The sequence below is a fragment of the Myotis lucifugus genome, unplaced genomic scaffold (genome assembly GCF_000147115.1).
Source record: "Myotis lucifugus unplaced genomic scaffold, Myoluc2.0 scaffold_98, whole genome shotgun sequence".
NCBI classification, from domain to species: domain Eukaryota; kingdom Metazoa; phylum Chordata; class Mammalia; order Chiroptera; family Vespertilionidae; genus Myotis; species Myotis lucifugus.
In genome coordinates, this window is record NW_005871146.1 from 1,735,128 (window position 1) to 1,753,339 (window position 18,212).

The 18,212-nt window shown below is 42.9% G+C and overlaps 1 protein-coding gene across 1 annotated transcript in view; it reads left to right on the forward strand.

The window, feature by feature from the left end:
- The first annotated feature begins 47 nt into the window (after positions 1-47).
- Positions 48-18,212, forward strand: part of SPATA13 (spermatogenesis associated 13) — a 150,944-nt gene continuing 132,779 nt past the window's right edge. The window contains exon 1 of the mRNA XM_006092113.3: positions 48-109. The gene's annotated coding sequence lies outside the window, so the exon portion shown is untranslated. The remainder of the gene's footprint in view (positions 110-18,212) is intronic.

An 18,212-nucleotide genomic window follows, 5' to 3' on the forward strand; every position in this document is an offset into this window, starting at 1 on the left:
CTCTCCGAGCGCCCGGGGTGCTCGGAGCTCGGGGGACCTTTGCCCTGGGTCGCAGGGAAGTCTTGCATCCGTTGACTTTGGAGACTCCGCCGAATGGGGGCCGCGAGAGGTGAGGCTGCATGAGGGGAGCCTGGGGCCCGTGTCCCGGGCTCTTAGCTGGGAACCCGGGAGAAGGATCAGCGCCGCACGGGGGGTTTCGTAGCCTGAGATCGCCCGGCCGCCTCCTCCTCCCGGAGCCGCCCGGCTGCCCACCTGTTGGTTCCCTGCGGTGGTTGCGCGGCGCCCTCGGCTGGCCGGGTGGCTTGGCCGGGGGGCGGGAGGGGAGGGGGAGGCGTGCAGGCGCCACCCCCAGCAGGAGCGTCTAGGGAGGACCCTGAAACTTCACCCCGCGCTCCACTCGCCTGGCCGCCCTGCGGGTGGCGATGGCAGCGGGGCGGCGGGCAGCGGAGCGGCGGGCAGCGGGGTTCCCTGCACCGCTCAGCTCCCTGCAGCGGCGCCACCTGCGCGGCCCGCGCCGGCCCCGGGGACCGAGAGGGCTGCGGTGGGGGAACTTAGCTCCGACGTCCAGGCTCTCCCCAGGTCCCACCCGGGTCTCTCCACGGGCAAGACAGTGGGACCTGGCGTTTGTGGTCTCTGAGTTAGTTTGATTCCATGTCTCTTCACGACATGGGGGAATTGCCACACTGGCCCCAGGAAGGTAGAAGCCAGCGCTGCTGCCCACGCCAGGGAGAACTCAGGTGACAGGTGACGGGGGTGGCGGGCCACCCATCTGGCTGCAGAGTTACAGAGCCTGAGCAAATTTCCCTTTCCTCCAAGTGCGAAAAACTAAGCCAAACCAAAGGAAACAACACTCGGTTAGTTGCTTCCTCCCAGCCTTGGGTAATAATGTTGAAAATAGAAGAATAATTTGAATTATTTAGCACTTGTTACCTAGGCTATCCAAATTCACACATCAGCTGTGCCCCCTCCTCCCAGGGTTTTCTCCGCACACCACTAACAGGCACAGGCATTTCACTCTACTTTATGTAGGCATTTCATTCTATTTTATTTTTCCACCGTTACTAACAAATATGTCTTTTCTCTTGATGCTCACCCTCCCCCATCTTCCAGACTTCTCACTGCATTGTTCTCTGGGTGCCTGTTAAACTATGCGCTCCTCCATGTGCTGAGGAAGGTTGTTCTCTGGCCCTGCCATCATTTCGAGTTCCAGTGGCTATTTTTTATTACCCAGTATTCCAGTTTTCACCTTCCTCCTTTGGCGCCCTCTTCTTCCCACTGGGTTTGACTCTGCTTTTCCTTCCTGTGCTCCTAGGCACCTGCAATTGTCTTCATTCTCACCCCACTTTCTCCCCCCCGCCCCGGGGGTGGAGGGGGGGACTTTCTAGCCTTTTACCTACTTCTCCCTGACCTGTGTTTTCCCAGCAGCACCTGTGCGCACCCACACCACACCTTGGTTCAGTTCCTTTGGCTGTGATTTTTCCTACTCCAGCAGCATCTCAAGCTCCTTTTCCTCTTTCCCAATCAGTTCTCCCTGACCTTGCAAGATACCTTGAGTGTCAGGAGGACGAGGCAGCAAGCACCTGCATTTCCTCAGCAGGACCTTCCCATCTGCTCCTGTTTGTTTCCTTACTGAAGTAGTATCATATACATAGTTCTTCAATGAAGTGAATATCGATACTAATATGAATATTAGGTAGCACTTATCCAGTGCCCAGCACTCTTCTGAGAGCTTTATGTGCAATGATAACATCAGTTCTCCTCACATCCCTGTTAGGTAGATACTATTACTGTGCCCATTTTACAGATGAGGAAAGGGAGGCTCAAAGTGGTTAGGTGATAGGCCTGGTTTCTCATGGCTGTGTGGTAGTGGTGGAGCCCCTCTTCTCACCAGGTGACTGGGCTTTCTCACCAGAGGACCTTTTACACTCAGACATGGGATCAGCTTTGGAAATGAGGTCATTACTTGCACGTTTTACTTAGTCTGGAATTTACACCAGTTGAATGCAGAATGTCTCACCTGTAGGATGGTGTATGGGGGAAACCTGATGCCTACTGCCCCCCTGAAAGCCTGGGGACCTGCCTGGGCTGCCAGTCCCCGGTCACTTCCAGCCTGCTTTCCTGAGGAGGGTGCGCTGGCCCTCTCAGCCACAGGAAACCCAGAAGAAAGCTTCATAAAAAAGACCATTGCCAGCCGTCTGCTTCTGTGCATTGAGAGTTCAGTTTCACTTTAGCTGGCCAGACCATTAGGGTCCCTCATAGCCCTGTGAGTTTATGAGTCTTGTTTATTTCTGTTCATTATATGATCTTAAACTGCCATGTTCTTCACGTATTTCCTTTTAGTGTCCACCTTCCTGAAAGTCGGAGGCAGGTATTTTTACTTGTGCAGACACTAAAGCAGAGTGTTGGTAAAGTTTTACACTTTAATAGCTGGAAGGGACCTTACATTCCACAGATGAGGAAACTGTACCCCCAAGAAATGGAGTGACGTGTCTGAGGGAGAAGCGCAGGACATTAGACCTGTACTTAGATCGTAGGTCTTCTGACCCAGGCCTGTTCAGTGCCCTTCAGCTCATGCCTTGGCATCTCCGCCTGCTGCTTGAAGCAGTGAACCTTCTTTCCCTTCCTTTCCTGAGCTCAGAGGCATTGCAAGGATTCATTTAGAATGGAAAGTGTCAATAGTTTTTCTTTTTGGTCTGAAAGCTAAACATTTTACAAAATGTTTGCTTTTGATACATGTAATAGCATAAATGGAACCATAAACTACAGATGTATAAAGTCAAATGTTTTAAAAAGAAATATTTTTATTTCCAAAACACCAGGAAAGAACACCAAATGTACAGTGCTTTCTAGAGGCAAATCATGTAATACATGGCAGTTTGAAAATTAGTAACTGTAATATTTAATTATATTTTCCATTTGTGGAGAGAAGTGCATTAGTACAAAGCGATTACATGATTTTCTTCATCTCCGCATCTCAAATGAAACAGCAGTGAGGGGGAGAGCCTGTCAGGTTAGTGGCTGATTCTGTGCTGGCTCTGCTGTGCCCGCCCCCTTCTCTTGGACTCAGGCTCCACCAATGCCCTCCTGATTCCCAGCTGTGCTCCTGCCTGTCTATTTAATCCCTTTCTGAAACCCGCCGGGAACCTGGGGGATGTTGTTTACCCATGATGCTAATCTCACTCCATATCAGCCTTTCTTGACGGAATTAAACCCCAATGCCCTGGTATATGTTGTGTGTAATTAACTTCACTCTTATGCCCCTAGAATGAGATGGGTGGTTATGTACCATCCTTGGTAGCACTGAGGAAACATTTGCTCAAAGCATTGTCTGTACTCTGTGGTTCAGATGAAAATCATTATACAGAAGAGCAAATTAGGCTTCACTGCTCTCCTTTCAGTTGAAGGAATGGAGGTTCAGGAATGTTGTGGCAGAGCATCGCAGTAAGTGAGAAGTCTGAGATTTGAACATAGGGCTGTCTGGCTCAGAAGACCCACGCACTTCCATGTGTCTCTCTGCTCTATAGCTTGTCACTCCTTCAGGGAGCAATGTTCCCACAGAGCCTTTTATATACTAGATGATTCCTTCTTGCTGGAATGAGACATGAGAGGAGGGGCCGGGCACTGTGAGCACGAGGCCTCACAGGAGTTCCAGGGCCAGTCCTCCCTCGGCCTCATTTCTGGTGCGGGTGGCGCTTTCCGACTGGGAGAACACCGGGGAGCTGTGGCAATGCCAGGAATGGAATGGAAATGGCGTATACTTCTGCTACTTGATTGTGGCAATTTGCTGTGGTCAGGGTGTCAACATTTTTGGACCCAGGTAATGACCCATCCTGTGGTCATGATGTTCAAATGTCTTGCACATAGGAGTGTGACCTCATCTAACCAGAACCTTAAAGAACCTGGTTTCCTGGTCAGAAATAACCTCTGTCTGTTTCTCCTGTGGCAGGCCCACTCTGTCGTTGTGGAAGAAATGAAAGTTTACCAGGGACTGAAAATATCTTCCACTTTAGCCCTCCAGATCTAGACGGGAACCTCCCCGCCCCCCGCCACCCCTCCCCCATCCTTCTCACTCTGGATTCAGCCATGGGATTGGGGATCTCTACAAGGAATCTGTACAACTAACCTGGGGCGAGGGGCGGCCTTTCCTCTCAGCCTCCATTAACATTGAGGCAGAATCTGTTTCGTGGGATTGACAGGCTGTCCCTGGAGAAAAATAGAACACAGGTCTGGAAAGTGTCACAGAGGGAGACAGGCTGCAGGACACTGGGACCTTCGCTCACCATCTGGGGCAGGTGCAAAGGCAAGGGGGGCAGTCTAGGATTTTATTGTCTTATAGCAGAGAGGACAGAAGGCCAGGAATGCAATGTGTTCCTAATATGGGAACTCTGACCACAGTCTTTCATTAGAAATTATTGTTCTGTATAACAGGAACAGTGAGCAGTCTTGTGCTTGAGAGTTAAAATTGCAATTCAGTCACATTAAGCAAGTTTCTGAGATTAGGCCCTAGTACTTGCTAGTAGTCACCCTTACGATAGATAGAGAGAAAAACGAGTTCCCGGTCCTCAAGCAACTTACATATGTACTTTGAAGCACATCTGACTTATATATTGGGACTCCATGGCCTAAAGAAAAGCAGCCTCTGTTTCAGAAATCTCCGTTTCTCCTCTTCCTGGTGGGGTGGAGTGCTTATATGTACACACTTACTGTGTACCTTTTATGTGCCCGGCCTTGTGCTAGATGCCAGAGTGGAAAGTAAACAGAAACAGCCCCTGCCCCCAAGAGGAGGTCACAGTCCTGTCTGGTGGGAGAAGTGCACAGCAGGTGTGTGGGTAGGGTGTTAGGGGAGCACATGGAGGCCCAGGATCCAGGAAGGCTTCCTGGAGGAGGAGCTAACTACAGCTTAGGCTGAGTGGTAACAGGAGTGAGCAAGTTGGGGAAGGAGCTGGCAGAGGGAGGCATTTCACCCTCTGGGAACAGGATAAGCAGAGGTGCGGAGACTTGGTGACTAGGGACTCCCCAGAGCTGTGTGTGGCTGCCACTCCCAGCTCATCCTGCGTGACTGTTACAGTGTGCCCGGCAGTGGTTTGGAGTCAGCCTCACTTGGGGACTTGTTAGAAATGCAGATTCTAGGACTCTCTCCCAGATTTACTGAATTTGAAATTTGGGGTTAGGGCCCAGGAATCTTTACTATAACCAGCCTTCCACATGATTTCCATGCACACTAAAGTGTGAGAACTGCTGTTCTAGAACGTGAGCTTTCCAGGAACCCTAAACAGCCCCTCCCTCTGTGGCGACATGATAATCTTTTCAGAGAACAGTAACTGTGTTCCTAGCTGGTTGGCCTGGGTAAGGTCTTCCTTGTGGTGATAGCCATCCACACTTCTTGTACTTCCTCGCCAGTGCACATTTCACAATTTCTTTGCCCTCCCCACTCATTTCATTACATACTACTAATTTATATTAGTTCGACGACACCTCCACCTGACATGATTTCTTAGTGTTTGGCAGCAGTCAGATAACCCGGGTTCACATCCCAGCTCTCTGTCTTGCCAGCTGTGTGATTGTGGGAAGAAATTAGCTTCTCTGTGCCTCAGTTGCTTATCTGAAAAATGTAGATAGTAATAGTACCCATCTCTTAAGTTTAATTTTTTAAAAATATATTTTTATTGATTTCAGAGAGGGAAGAGAGACAGAAACATGAGCACACCCTTAACTGGGGATCAAGCCCACAATCGGGCATGTGCCCTGACCAGGAATTGAACCGTGACCTTCTGGTTCATAGGTCAGCGCTCAATCACTGAGCCATGCCAGCCAGGCAGCATTGGAATTTTTAAAATCTTTCCAGGCACAGTAAAGTTTGGGAACCACTGAGCTGGTGAGAGGATGAAATGAGTCGATTCTTGTGACATGCTTAGAAGAGTGCCTGGTACATAGTGAATGCTTAGACTGAGTCCAAGGGGGGAGGCTCCGATGGTTTTGGTGGTGGGAGGAGGAGAAAGTGGCACCACTTGTTCAATGCCTGTTGGTTTGGAGATCCCCTGGTTTCATCTTTTTTTGTGAGAGTTGGGAGGTGAAAGAGCCCTAATGTGGTAGCTCTCCATATCTGATTCTCTATGCAAAGATGCAGAAGATCATGCCATAAACAGCACACAGACCCCCTTCTCCCACACCAGGCTGGCCTTCCCGGCACCAGGCACCTGTTCCCTAGCTCTGACAGTAAACAGTTGAATTTGTGGAATGTAACCAGGTTCTAAAATCGTGATGTCTGAATGCTTCACAGTGTGGATGGGAATGGGGCAGGAGTTGGGCGCCCTAGGATTCTGTACCTGCTCTAGTCAGTTATTATACCTAAATGCTAGTTTTCAAATACACAGTACATCCCTCGGCCTGGTCTCTCTTTGTTTGGCACCTGATCTATCTTCTAAAAATCTAAATTCATCATGTTATAAATTGCATATTCTAACTGTTATTGGAAAGAATGTATAATCTTTTTGCATACCTTGCCCTGTCACACATACTCATTCAACCTTCATTCATTGTTTTATGAATTCAACAAGTATTGATGAGCACCTGCTTTGCACCAAACACCGAGCAAGCAATTTTACCCCTTCTTTTCACGTGTGTGTATCTCTCTGTCAGCATGTATGAAATATTTCTTTTGGTTTGAATTTGTAGCTGCAGCCTTCTCTATACCTGTCTCTTTTGGTGACATAATCACCCAACCTTTAATAATAGACCATCTGAAGGACATTTTTCATGTTGATTTCATGGGCCTTCTTTGAACCCTACTGAGATTAATTAAATCAAACCCCCATGCAACGATTATATCCCCACAAGTTATTAAAATCCAGTTTGGCCGGGATCAGGCACGTAATCCACAGTTAGTACCTTTAGAATGCAATCTGTGATCCAGTTTAAGTGCCGGGGGTTTCTAATTTGATTTAGTCCAAAATCAGTCCTACAGTATGGCCAAATTATTAAATAAAGGAGAAATCGGTGAATTCCTATCTCAAGTTTATGATTTATTCTCTTTCTGTGGAAAAGTGAGGTGATGTTTTTGGTTTTGTGCTTTGCTCTGCAGGGCCTGCAAGTAACTGATGCTTGCTGTTAGTTCGGCCCCGTACATTTAAATGTGTGTTGCAAATGGAAATAATTGATTCACTATATTTGTTCTGTTGCCCATTTACAAAGTGAAAATCTACCACTGGGGAACTTTGTATGGCCAGTACACAAGTGGCTCAGTATTATGGTAAAGACTAGCCTCCATTGTGTGCTCTTACCATTGTCACTCACGCTACCCGCAGACTGAATAGGCTTTAGAAATACAGGCCTTCAAAGGAATTGCCCTTGCCTAAATGTTCCATGGATCCTTCTGAAATAACATCCCCCAAACCCTCATTCAAAATAATATATATTCAAAAGGATTATATATTTAAAATAAGAAATGTTAAAAATGCATTTTAATTTTTAAAATTAACAAATAATTGAAAATACGTTAAGAAAAGGAAGCACAATAATCTTGAAAATGGTATGTTTTAAGATCTGCCAGACCTGCTTTCTATGCTTTTTCTACCTTTCACTTTTCTGACACAAATCTAAACTCCCCAGAGTGGATTGCTTGGCTCATCTTACTGAACAGCCTACTTGTTTTACCAAGTCGAGGTCAGCTCTGGCATCAGAGTGTCTCTCTCTGTGTCCTTAGGCCACTGTGTCAGAACCGTGGTGTGCTGCACTTCCCAGAACAGGGTTGGGTACTTTCCTCTGTTTTGCGCCAGCTCCATTTCTTGGCCATGATCTATTGGTGTGTGTGTGTGTGTGTGTGTGTGTGTGATGGAGGCAGAGTGATAGGCTCTGTTGCTGTTGTACATCAGTATGACATGGAGTGAGATGCTAATATGAGTTGAGTCTTAGACTCCTGGCCTCACTCAGTAAATGAGACAGTGGAATTCTGAATAAGAAAATGGCAGTGCCTGGCTGGGTGGCTCAGCTGGTTGGAGTCTCATCCTGTATACCAAAAAGGTTCCTGGTCAGGGCACATACCTGGGTTGTAGGTTCAATTCTTGGTCGGGGCATGTAAAGGAGGCAGCCAGTCGATGTTTTTCTCTCATGTTGATGTTTTTCTCTTTCTCCCTCTCGCCCTCCCTTCCTCTCTCTCTAAAACAGTGGTTCTCAACCTTCTGGCCCTTTAAATACAGTTCCTCATGTTGTGACCCAACCATAACATTATTTTCGTTGCTACTTCATAACTGTAATGTTGCTACTGTTATGAATCGTAATGTAAATATCTGATATGTAGGATGGTCTTAGGCGACCCCTGTGAAAGGGTCGTTCGACCGCCAAAGGGATCGGGACCCACAGGTTGAGAACCGCTGCTCTAAAATCAGTATACATGCCTGCAGGTAAGTATAAAAATAAAAATTTAAAAAAGTGGCAGCTTCTTTAAACATTTAGTTTTCAATGACAAGTCATGGCAAGGTGTAAGAAGACTGAATTATAAACTTGAAGCTGTGGGATCAGGATGACTCGGGTTATAGTCGTATTTCCAACTGCTGTCCTCACCAGCGAACATTGGTCTAAACAGCTGCTGAGTGTTGAGCCATCTGAAGGCATAACACCATCTCAGACTCAGCTCTTGAGATGCCATGTGTCCAGCTGGTGCAAGTCATGTTGGCTCATGGATAATGATGATGCTCATTGAGATGAAGGGACAGACCATTTGCTCATAAACACAGACGCGGTCTGGTCAGGTGAGACACTGTTGCTTAGCACATGCTTGCAATGTCCAGTCTCGACAGTAATCCAGGCAGTGCTTACCTCATCTCTTCCCCTGCTAGTCTCACCTTCTCTTATTTGATCTCTGTTGGATGGGAGGAGACTGATGAAGGTTAACCTCCTGTAGACTTTTCGTTCTAGGCTAGAATATTCTGCTTCCACGTGGTGGGGCCCAGGAGAAGTGAGAGGGTACATGTGCTCCATCAGTCCCTGTCTGCTGATCTGCCTGCAGACCATCTGTGCTTCTTGTGGCTCCAACCAAAATTAGGAAAAATACTCGGGCTCAGGGAATGCTGTCTGCCTTCCTGCTGATATAGAGGGACTCTCATAGGAGGAAGCAAGAACTCTTTCTGCTTTTCCTAATCTTATTTCTAATCACACCCCTTATACAAAGTGCCTACTTACCCTGAATGGGTGCTGATCCTGAAGCCTTCAAGCAGTAAACGGAAGTGAGAACACTAGCATTCCAAGGTCAATGCTTGCAGGTGGATAGGTCAAACCCTGTGATCCTGCTGCCACTGCCTGACTATATCTGATTTGGCAGGCCAGCTTTCATTTTCATACTCATGCATCCGAGGGAAGTTTATCACACAGGCTATTTTCAAACCTGCTGAGATTAATTAAGTCAAACCCCATGCAACAATTATTCTAAAGCACCGTGGCTTATTATGTTTCAGAGCATGCTGGATGACTGAATTTAAATTGTTCAAGTAGATGATAACATTTTTGTTGATTTCCTGCTATAGGAGTCTAATATCCTTTTTACTTTTGTGGGTGGATCCTACTAATCTCTTGTTTTTGTTTTCTGCTGGGATGGGGAGTCTGAAGGAAGAAGGAAGCGCCTGTTGCAGCAGGACAGGACGGTTTTCTAGGCTTTCCTAGAAAGTTTTCTGTAGACGCCAGGTCTTCCTCTCTACACAATACATCTGTTTTTCTCGGGTTGGGGATTTTCAAGAACACCTAGTGCTAATTGGAACACTTTCCTTCAAGATAAAGATAGTGGGTATCTGTGCGCATCAGCCTGGGATAAACAGAACATTGTGCAAGGAGGCCTGGTTCAGCAGGAGGGCGCCTGGGCCCTTGTCCTTCTGAACTTGGACAGCTGCCTTCTGTGCACTTCCAGGTCAACTGAAAAGACTGGGAAGCACTTTAGTCATTATTGACAAAGGATTTAAAACGAAACAAAACAAAACAAAACTCTCTAAAGCCCATGATTGTATTACTCTGTGATTGTTTTAAAGAGAACTGGATCATGCAGTGACCAGATATTACATGTGCCTGGTTGTTGAGTCTTTCTTTTCCTTGTACGAACTCATTGCTGCAGGATTCAGAAAGAATTAGCTTGGAACACATCGCTCACGGGTTTTTAGTTGGAAGATGTTTCCTCATTGGGGGGATCCCATAGCTACCACTTCGAAAGAGTGAGGAATTCAGACTTTGTCAGGATCCACTCACTCTCTGGGTGGTTTCAGATTTCCCGGGAAGTGGCTGTTGTGCCATGTGAGGGCAGAGCCACTTGAAAGCATTGCCTACTGTCTGCCTCATGTAGTCATGCTGCCATTTGGCAAGAGGCAGAGGAAGTTGGTGAAGTGGTGGCTTTCATCTCAGAACCTGCAGAGCAGATCTGACAGCACAGAATTGAGCTGGGAAGGCTGTGCTGCTGATGTAGCTCACGCATGGTCTTAGAATTACAGTGCATCCTACTTCTCCCACAGTCTGAGGCAGATAACCGTGGGAATGTTCCAAGACTTAGGTGAATGGTTTCAAAGGAAGTGATATAGATGGATGATAATTATCAATGACCTAATAGGGAGGAGCCACACATGTTTGCTGGTGCATGACTGGGTAATCAGCCCTGGAATTCAGACAGACTTCTGGCACTAAGCCCTAGGTTCTATTACTGAATGTATCTCTATCATTTGTGAGGTTTGGATATTCAAGAGAAGATCTCTTTAACATAATTTTGAACTTCCAGTTTAAAGGCATACCTCAGTCCTGGTATAAGACACAGCAATGCTGTGTATGTAGACTGATTTAATTAGCTGGAGTAATGTTGGTAAAAGTCAACATCTGTCACAGAAGAGGCAAGAGTTGGCAAAAGAAGAGAGTGGGGATTTGAGTGTTAAGACAGTATACATATAATTGTGTCATGAAGAGTTTAAAATTCTGGTTTATTGATTTTTATTAAACTATATTTTAGTAGTAGTAGATTGACAGTTGTAGATGCACATGCAGGATTAGCACAATGATATTTACATGATATAGTAGTAGAGTATCACAACTAGGACATTGATATTGATCTAGTGAAGACACATTTCCATCACCGTAAGATTCCTCACATTGTCCTTTTATAGCCAAACTCTCTTCCCTCCTGTCCGCCCTTCTTCCTTTATCTCTGGTTAACACGAATTATTTCTTCATATAATTTTCTTATTTCAAAAATGTTATAAAATTGGAATTGTATGGTATGTTGGGATTGACTTTTTATTTAGCATAATTCTCTGAAGATAATAGTCCTTTTTAAAGATACTTGGCTTGCAAATATGTCCTCTGACTCCAGTTGTTTATTCAGCCTCTTAACAGGGTCTTTTGAGGAACAAAAGTTTTTTTATTTTAAGGATGTCCAATTTATTGACTTTCCCTTTTACTAATCATGCTTTTGGTGTCAAGTCTAAGAACTCTTTGCCTAGCCCTGGATTCTGAAGATTTTTTTTTCTTTTTTTCCTTCTATAAGTTACATAGCTTAAAATTTTACATTTAAATCTACGATCTATTTGAGTTAATTTTTGTATAAAGTGTGGGAGTTAGGTCATGTTTTTTTGTTTGTTTGTTTGTTTGTTTTTGCCTATGAATGTCTAATTGCTTTAACGCTTTTTTCCATTCAGTTGCTTTTGCACCTTTGTTAAAAATCCGTTGGCATACTTATGTAGGTCTGTTCCTGAGTTCTCTTTTCTGTTTTATTGAGCTGTGTCCATTCCTCAGCCAATATCAAGCCTTGATTACTATAGTTATACATAACTCTTAAAATTAGTAGACTGATCATCTCACTTTATTCTTCTTTTTCAAAATTATTTTAGCAGTTCTTGGCCACTTCCCTTTCTATAGTAATTATAGAATATCGTATATTTACAAAAATTTTTGCTGGAATTTGGGAAAGAATTGATGTCTTTACTATGTTGAATCTTCTGATCAGGAAACATAGTAGTCCTCTATTTTTTTCATCAGTATTGTGTAGTTTTTAGCATGTAATTTCTGTACTATTTCTGAGATTTATACCTAAGCACTTAATTTTTAAAAATTGGAAATGGTATTGGCTTTTTAATTTCAGTGTCCACGTGTTCATTGCTTGGACATAGTTATACAATTTTTTTTTGTATATTTAGTTTGTATCCTGCAACTTTGTAGATCTCATTCATTAATTCTAGGAGTTTTCTGGTAAAATCCTTGATATTTCCTATGTAGACATTATGTCATCTGCAAATTAGTGATGGCTTAATCTCTTCCTTTTCAAGCTTTATGTCTTTTATTGTTTTCTTGCTTATTGCACTGGCTAGTGATAGCATTACATTGCTAGAATGAGAGCAGTGAGAGTAAACGTCCTTGCTTCTTGTTCTTGATCTTGGTGGGGGTAAAGCATCCCATCTTTTGTCATTAAATATAATGTTAGCTGTAGGCTTTTGGTAGATGCTCCTTATCAAGTTGAGGAGATTCCCCTCTATTTCTGTATTTCTGAGAGCTTTTTAAATTATGAATGGGTGTTGAATTTTATCAAATCTTTTTTTTGTATCAATTGATATGATCATATGTGATTTTTCTTTTTTAGCCTATTAATGTGGTGGATTATTTGATTAATTTTCAAATAGTGAATCAGTCTTCAATCCCTGGAATAAGCCTAAGTGGAATAAACATCACTTGGTCATGTGTATAATTATCTATATATATAAAAGCCTAAGCGACCGTTCTACTGTTCGACCGGTAGCTATGACACGCACCGACCACAGGGGCAGACGCTCAATACACAGGCATGGAAACATGGAACAGACTGATGAATCTTAGATGGAAAAGGGTAGGGGGGAGGGCAGGAAGAGATTAACTGAAGATCTTATATGCATAGTAGAGGCCCAGTGCACGGATTCATGCACCGGTGGGGTCCCTCGGCCTGGCCTGTGGGGGTCGGGCCAAATCCGTGCACCGAGCCTCTGACATCCCCTGAGGGGTCCCGGATGCGAGAGGGCACAGGCCAGATTGAGGGACCCCACCGGTGCACGAATCCGTGCACCAGGCCTCTAGTTTTTATATATTGCTTAATTCCATTTTATTTTGCTAAATATTTTTGTGTCTATATTGGTCTGCACTTTGTTCTGATACCATCTTTATCTGGTTTTGGTATCATGGTAATAATAGCTTTATTGGTTTGTGGTGTGTTTTTTTTCTTTAGAGAGAGTAAGGGGGAGAGAGAGAGAAACATTGATTGGATGTCTCCCATATGTGCCCCAACCAACCCACAACCCGGGTATGTGCCCTGACAGGGAATCAAACTGCCACCTCTTAGTGTACAGGACAAGGCTGCAACCAACCCAGCCACACCGGTCAGACTGGTAATAATAGCTTTATAAAATGAGTAGAGAAGTGTTCCTCCTATTTTCTGGAAAAGAATAGAATTGATATTTATTCTTCTTCAAACATTTGGTGGAAATCTTTAGTGAGATTATCAGGGCCTGGAAATTTCTTGTTTTGGGAGCTTTGAAATTATAAATTCAGTTTCCTTAATGATTAATGGCTGAGGATGTTATCTATTTCATATTGTGGGAGCTTTGGTAGTTTGTATTTTATGAGGAAGTGGTTCATTTTATCTAAGTTGTCAGTTTTATGTCTGTAAAGTTGTTTATGGTATTCCCTTATCCTTTTGATGTCTGCCAGGTCTGTAGTGATACCTTGTTTCATTCCTAATACTGGTATTTTGTGACTTATATCTTTTGTTTTTATTGGTATTGTTAGAAGTTAGTAAATTGTATCAATGTTTTAAAAGAACCAGTCTTGCTTTAATTTACTCCCCACCCCCCCATTTTCTGTTTTTAATTTCTCTTACCTTTATTATTTTCTTCCTTCTGTTTGCTTTGGATTTATTTTGCTCTTTTTCTATGTTCTTGAGGTGGGAGCTTAGATTATTGATTTGAGAAGTTTCTTGTTATGTATGCATTTCGTGCTATAAATTAACCTCAGCACTGCTTTAGTTGTGCCCTACTAATTTTGATATGTTGCCTTTTCATTTTCATTCAGTTAAATGTACTTTTACAATTTCCCTTTAGACTTCTGTGGATTATTTAGAAGTGTGTTGTTTATTTTTCAAGTGTATGGAGATTTTCCTGTTATCTTTCTGTTATTAATTTCTAGTTTATTCCGTTATGGTGATAGAATACATTCTGTATGATTTCAGTTCTTTTAAATTTGTTGAGGTTGGTTTAATGGCACAGGATATTGTCTATCTTGATACATGTTTCACATGTACTCAAAAGATTGTATAATCTGCTGCTGTAGGTGGAGTGTTAGGTAACTGTCTGATCCTATTGGTTGATGGTGTTAATCCTGAAACGAAGTATTTTGCTGTGGTGATATTGGTAGTTTTTGTTTTTCTGTTTGTTTTCTTTCTTTTTTTTCTGGTAGGGGAATAGGGATGAGGAATGAAGGGCAGAGAATTTGAAGCCATTATTGTCTGGCAAAAATAAGGCAACAAAAAGTCTGACAATTCAGATAAATTTTGATGATCAACCAAGGAGAGTAGAATTTATATATCAATTGAAGATGTAGGTACTAGAGGACCATTTTGTCCCACCGTTTTTAGAATTGCAAAGTCTGAAGAAAACCAAGCTTGGTCTCAAAATCGGTGGTCAGGTAGTTAAACTTGCCATCCAGGACTGGAGGGAAAGGTTATGTTTCAAGGTTGTTTAGATTATTTCTTATTGAGTAGTATTTATGAGTTAACTAATTTTCTGTTTACTAAGTATTTATTCAGTCTACTTTAATTAGGTTAAGAGCCGAGAAATTGATTATTAATATAAAAGCTAATTATTCTAAAAAATAGTTGAATAATTCCTCTATTTCAGAAATGGTGCTTATCATCTCCAGGGATATAAAAATAAACTAGTGAGGCCGGTCTGTGTGGCTCAATGATTGTGCATCAACCCATGAACCGAGAGGTCCCGGTTCGATTCCGGGTTAGGGCATATGCCTGAGTTGTAGGCTCAATCCCCAGTAGAGGGTGTGCAGGAGGCAGCCAATCCATGTTTCGCTCTCATCAATGTTTCTATCTTTCTATTCCTTTCCCTTCCTCACTCTCTTTAAAAAAAAAAAAAATCAATACAAACATAAAAAAAATGTGAGTCATGGACTTAAGTATCTTTTATTCTTCCACACAAGAAAAACCTAGGACTCCCAATGTCTTCCATAGTGATTACTAGAGAAAATTCAACCTCGAAAATTATTTTAGTTTCAGATGCTGCAGCTTAACTTTGAAAAGTAATATTCAAAGTGCTTTGCAGGGAAACTATGTTTTATTACCTGGTCACATAGTCACTTTCAATCCCAAACCGGACATTTCTTGCATGTCTCCTCCGGCACTGAAGTGGGGTCTGTGTTTGTTCAGCTCCTGGTATACTTCTTAAGTTTGACTGTTATAAAGATAGAGGCCAAATATATATTTCTTAAACTTTATATTAATGTTTATGTTTTTCCATGTATATTGGAAAATTTATTTACATTGTCTTTTCAATGACTTAACTTTTTTTTTTTAATCCTTACTTGAGAATTTTTTTTCCATTGGTTTCCAGAGAGAGTGGAAGGAGGTAGGAGGAGGAGGAGGAGGAGGAGGAGGAGGAGGAGGAGGAGGAGGAGAAGAGAGAGAGAGAGAGAGAGAGAGAGAGAGAGAGAGAGAGAAACGTTGATTGGTTGCCTCCCATACTCACCCCTACTGGGGCTGGGGAACCTGCAACTGAGGTATGTGCCCTTTACTGGGATTGAACCCACAACCCTTCGGTCCCCAGGCCGATGCTTTAACCACTGAGACAAACCAGCCAGAGCAACTCAACTTTATAAAGAATAGCTACATAAGTCATGTTGAACCTCATACCAACAGATCCTGTACTGGTATCAATATTGAAGTTACTTCACGTCGACTTGTAAACACACCATTAGTTTAACCTGTTTAACCAGGTACAATTTCAGAAGGGCAGCAAAGACTTTGGTCTATTGCTTTTCACATAACATGACAAAAAGTGAGAAAATACAGCTACATATAGTATTTGCTCTTTTCCCCATGACATCAAAGTTTCCCTTTAATATCTGTCTTTTTAGATCGTGAAAACTTGTTATTTTCCCAGAAAACCATTCGCTTTGATTAATGGGGCCAGGCCAGTCCAAGGACAGATTAAGCACACAGGATCCTGGCAAGAGGCCTAGAATGGTCCTTAGTCTTCTTCCTCTCACCCTGGGGCTGTTTAATTTAATTACTGTTTTCTGTGAAAATGGAGCCTGGTAATTCTCTAAAGAAGTTCCATATATCTAAATAACTAATAGGTGATTGGTAAGCTATTAATTATTAACAGGTAACAAAGGTACTGCTTTATTTTATATCATTTTATTAATGAGCTTTCTTTCTAGTATAAAAAGAAGTTGAAAATTATACTGTCTATTCAATGTGTTTATTATTTCTTAATCAATCAAAGTGTGGTGGACATGAAAACTACTTCCATTCACCATAACGTGTATCTGTTACATTAAGTTATTATAGATAACTGGAAGAAATGGATCAAATATTTTTATAATAATTCAAGCATATATCAGTTAGTCTGGCTGATGTGGTTTGCCTTAGATAAGTCAGATATCATCTTTGAACCTTATTCTTTCCCTCTGTATAAAATGAATTGGGTTGAAAATTGTGACCCCACCAGTTTCATATGGCTGTTTCCATCACTGCAGCTAGTCTGTGAGTCCCATAAGACTGAGAGCTGTGTCTTATTTATCTTTGTATCTCCAGTCTGTGACAGCCCAGATGGTGCAAATGCTGTGCTTTTTGGGGCTATGCAAGTAACAGAGGAACTCAGCAGTTTAGGTGGAGATTGTTGCTCCATAGGTTCTGCCGATAAGGTTTACAAGGAAATATGGCCCAGTGTTAGCAAATTCTCTTATTTTCCAGGAGAATCTAGAAACCTGGATTTTTAAGAGACAATCTCTCTATTCTTAAATATTAAAAATGAATTCAGTTCTTTAAAAAAATATATTTTTATTGCTTTCAGAGAGGAACGGAGAGATAAAAACATCAGTGATGACAGAGAATCATTGGTCAGCTGCTTTCTGCACGCTCCCCTTCCCCCCCCACTGGGGATCGAGCCCGAAACCCAGTCATGTGCCCTTGACCGGAATCGAACCTGGGACCCTTCAGTCCACAGGCTGATGCTCTAGCCACTGAGCCAAACTGGTCAAGGCTGAATTCAGTTTTTAAAAAACTCCCTATGTAGGCCAAACAAGGTATGAGTATTATGAAATTAAATCCGAAAGACAATGCTTGCCACTTATGAACACACTCTTAAAATACTTATTGAATTAACAGCAGTTTATCAAGCTCCATTATGATATGGCTGCAGGAATAGAAATCTTTTTTTTAAATTCTTTATTATTGAAAGTATTACATATGTCTCCTTTCCCCCCCATAACTAGAGATCATCTTTATATTTCCAAGGAAGATGCATCTGTCTTTCTATAGTAAGAGCTTTTTTTTACTATACAATTATGACATCATTTATATAGTTATTAATACTACTTCTAATAACAAAGTACTATAATAAATGAGCTTACTGTGTGCCATGCTTTGTTAGGGAGCTATTCCTATAAGAAAGACACACAAATTGAAGATCAGAAAGTTTAAATAATGACCCAGGCTTACACATTCTATCTAATGGCTGAGCTGAGGTTATAACCCAATAGTTTATACTGCTTATTACCACCTTCTACCACCTTCTGTCTAGATTAAAAATGAATTGACACCACAACAAAGCATCTAGCCTAATTTCTTTCTTTAACAGCTCTATTGGTAACTTTTTTTTTTTAAGATAGGTTGGAGGAATATAGACTTTGAGAGGTTTTTATTATTATTTTTAACTAGAGGCCCGGTGCACAACATTTATGCACTGGGGGGAGGGGCGGTTCCTTAGCCCGGCTGGCACCCTCTCACAGTCTGGGACCCCTCGGAGGATGTCTGCCTGCTGGCTTAGGCCTGCTCCCCTAAGCCAGCAGGCGGACATCCTCAGAAGGGTACTTAGCGCTTCTGTGAAGGCAGGAGATGTTCCTCCTCTGCTGCTGTGCTCACTAGCCATGAGCCCCGCTTCTGGCTAAGCAGCGCTCCCCCTGATGGGAGTTCACTGACCACCAGGGGGCAGCTCCTGCAT